General features: G+C 41.8%; 1 long non-coding RNA gene across 1 annotated transcript in view; it reads left to right on the top strand.

Moving 5' to 3' along the window:
- Positions 1–2,710: 2,710 nt before the first annotated feature.
- LOC143722560 (uncharacterized) overlaps positions 2,711–3,863 on the top strand; it is a 5,370-nt gene continuing 4,217 nt past the window's right edge. Inside the window, exon 1 of the long non-coding RNA XR_013196926.1 lies at positions 2,711–2,827. This is a non-coding gene — a long non-coding RNA (uncharacterized LOC143722560). The remainder of the gene's footprint in view (positions 2,828–3,863) is intronic.

Here is a 3,863-nt window from a genome sequence, read left to right on the forward strand (position 1 = left end):
CGTATGCATTAGCCAAATCCAGGAATGTCACGTGGAGCTCCTTCCTCTCCTTTTTAGCTGATTGAATTCGTTGCCAGATAACACTGATGTGTTCTAAGCATCCTGAGAAACCTGGAATGCCCGCTTTTTGAACTGAAGTGTCAATGAAGCCATTCTTTAATAGGTAGGTTGACAATCTCTGAGCAATAATGCTGATGAAAATCTTGCCTTCGACGTTTAATAGTGAAATAGGGGGAAACTGACTGATGCTTGTAGCATCTTTTTCTTTGGGTATAAAGACTCCACCTGCTCGGTGCCATGCTCTAGGTACAACCTGCTTTTCCCAAGCCACTTTTATCAATTTCCACAGAATTCATAGAACTGATGATGATGAAGAGATGATGAAGCCCTTGCCTTTCTCACAACCTGCTCTATCTCTTTCCACTTAGGTGCACAGACCTCCATTTGGTATTCTGGTGGATTGACAGGTGGGATGTCTGATGGAATTGACATAGGCTCATGCCTTTTTGCATCTGTATGCGTTTCCTCCAAATATCTCTCTAGCTCAACCCTAGATGCTTTTAAAGTGCCATTCTTCTCACTGGAGAATAACTTCTTTACGAATTTGAATGGATCTTTATAGAAATAAGCCCTCGCACGCTCCTTCTTTTTGTGGCGTTTCCGTAGGCGCTCAGCTCTGCGTAATGTTGCAAGCTTATCTTTTATGGCCCTTTGTAAGAGATTGAGTCCCTCCTTCTGACTTTGTTCCGCTCTTTTCTATTGCTTCCTCAGCTGTCTCCTTTCTCTAACTAACCCTGCAATTTTCTGCTGCCGTCTAGACAATCCAGGAGTAGTTTGTACTTATTCCTTCCTTTTTTCCACACCAAACCTCTCACTTCCATATGCGTAAATGATCTCCCCAAATTTATCCAGCTTCCTTTCAACTGTACCAGTTAATCTTTCCAATGCAAAGCATAGATCTGTGTTTACCGTGTCCCATGCAGTTTTCTCACAAGCTCTTGGCCATCTAACTCCAGGCCTATGCCCGTTGAGGTTCTTTTCTCTCTTATGCTGGTCAGTCTGACCGGGTTCACAAGAATCAATGTGTTCATCACTAACTGTGCAAACCCTCCTCTCCTCTATGACAGGGGTGCTGATATCCTGCGAACTGTGGTTTGCTTCCTGTCGCTGGATTTCATTCGACTGACTTGACTGACTTCGTAAGAAGTACTGATCAATGCGAGGCCCTTGTCCCTTCTCCCTCAAGCATTTCATTTTCCCTTGATAAATCTTCAAACCCCTGACCGTTGTCGCCCTTGCTCCAGCCACAGACACAAGCTTGGAGTTCAATGGCTTTGCTAACTGCAGAACCTGAACTAGACTTTTGTGAAGCACTCTCCATACTCATATCCGTTTCCATTCCAAAGTCGTTAACCATGTTGTCCACCATTGAGTCATCTTCCGCCCCTGCTCTCGCAGAGTCTAGGGGTATTTTCCTCTTCAATTTTTCAGATGCCTTGGGCGGGTGTCTCCAGCATCCTGTAAACATAGAGCTGGATACTGCCGACAAGGGTAACTAACCCTTACCAGCCCCATTGGGGTCTCTTTCCTCCTGTCAGCTGTCTCTCCAGGCTGTCACAAGGTCTTTCCCTTGTTGCCAGCAGCACTATTCAGCGCAGTCACTGGACGTATCCAGATCTTCATGATTTCCATTACACGAGAGTAGGTGTTAAAACTTCATGCTGATTTGTACTCGGCTTTCGCCAAGATAATCACCAACTAAGACGTAGCTTTACAGTAACCTATGCTTCTCCATCAATTTACGCTTCTTTCCTTCTGGTGACGTGAATCTCCTTCCGTCTGGTGTTAATAGCTGCAGTGTATTGCGCGTCAGCACACACAACGGCTGCAACCACAGTGCGATCCCCCCATAACAACCCTCTGGATTGAGCGGAGTAGGGAACATCTCTAGGGTCTTCAAGTGGGCACCTTCCGTCCTCAGTGTTTCGTCGACTAGCCCATGACACCTCAAGAGGGCTTGACAGTGACTCTGGCATCCCAGAGTCCCCCCCCCTCCGTCCCCCACTCAACTCAGCCCAGCTTACTGACCTCTACTTCCCTCTTGCTCCTGAGACCTAACCAAAATCTCACAATTTGTCCGCAACCCAACCATACGCGCCAACCCGTTTGACTAAGGCTGTCGAGCTCCACTGGTGTGTTAATATGCAGTTTCAGTGGCAACGGTTCCGTATGGCATACCAACTACCACAAAACACAATATCTGCCCAACCACCCGTCATTCACGCAATATACACAGGAACGTAATGACTGTAAATACTATTCAACCTATACAAATAAACCAACAGACTCTTCAAGTTTTCAAGAAATCTACGAAACCGTAGCATGGCAGCCTGTACTCAGCCAGCTAGAATCTTTCCGTCTCAACCACAGCCAGTTGCTGCTCCTTTCTGCTGCTTCAGATAAGTATGATACAAGCATAATTCTGTTTAAGAATGAATTATGACATGACATGCTCGTAATTAAAACAAATTATATTAGCTATGCCTTATTGCAATTAACAATGTTTCAAAATATACCCAAACATGTTATTTCTTTCACTTCAACTATAAATAATCAGGATAAAAATAAAAGATTATTACATGAATTAAAGTTTTATTGATTACATTAATAATCGCGAGAACAGCTTTAGATCAGGCATAGCCTACTAACTGGGGTCCTAAACTGGGACTCATCAATTTGCTGAGACTCAACACTGCCATTCTTTAAAATATCTTCTTTTGTGTTCAGCGTAAGAAAGAAACTCGTACAGGTTTGGAACAACTTGAGGGTGAGAACATTTATGACTTAATTTTCTTTTTGGGTGAACTATCCCTTTAAGTATGACACCAGGTCAGCGACTGTAAATATTAATCAGTTCTCTAATTGCACCGCGAGGAGGCTAGGGACGAGGAATAACATTGGTAAAGGAAACGAGGATGCGCAAATAAGAATTGAGAAGCACCCCAAATGTATTTTAGTTTGTGTACCTCGTCAGCGTTGTGTTGTAGGCTATGTATTGTTGTGTAGAGTGAGCAGAGCACCAACATAAATTCAGGTAATCTCAGCAGTGTGAGTTTGCCCTAAGCTGTTTTCTGTGAATTTGCGAGATTTCTGGTTAATTCATTTTGCGCTACAAATCAGTGGGGCTATAACTACTACGACAATACATTAAAATATTATGGTAAAAATACCAGTTTGTAATATCAAACAGCATAACAGACTGGTTTGTATAACTGGAAGATGACACCGGAAACCAGACACGTTAAATGTAACATTAGGTTACAAATGGCCGCTCCCTCTGTTAAAATAAGGTGGTTATAGTAGCCTACACACACAAACAACATTCATTTAAACATGTATATAATTGTTTACTATATAATATTAAACAAATTTGACGTAATGTAATTTCTTTCACTTGATACACTTTTAGTCAATGGCAATTTAGGCCTATACCATTTAATTGGAAATTGTAGTGCAAGATTAGTCATCAATTTTTCTGATCTGTTTTTTTGGAAGAAAGAGAGAGCATTTTAAAAACATAAAGACTATATTAATTGAATGGGATCGAGTGTATTGTGTCCTTAGTAATAACTCTCCTACCACTTCATTAATTTTTGTTCTACTGAAAGCAAATACAAATAATGGCCATTTTTCTAAATGTCATTATGTCTCATTAAACCCCACAATCATAAATCGAATTGTAGGCGCAGCTGAATATTGGAGCTAGGGTTTGTTAGAGCATTAAAAAACTGTTGTACAGCGCCATCTCGTGTTAATATCCATTCATGCATAATTAATGAACAAACCACTATGTGAGCATGTGA

The sequence above is a fragment of the Siphateles boraxobius genome, unplaced genomic scaffold, assembly GCF_051911475.1.
Source record: "Siphateles boraxobius isolate OS27281-9 unplaced genomic scaffold, OSU_SipBor_1 68, whole genome shotgun sequence".
Lineage (NCBI taxonomy): Eukaryota > Metazoa > Chordata > Actinopteri > Cypriniformes > Leuciscidae > Siphateles > Siphateles boraxobius.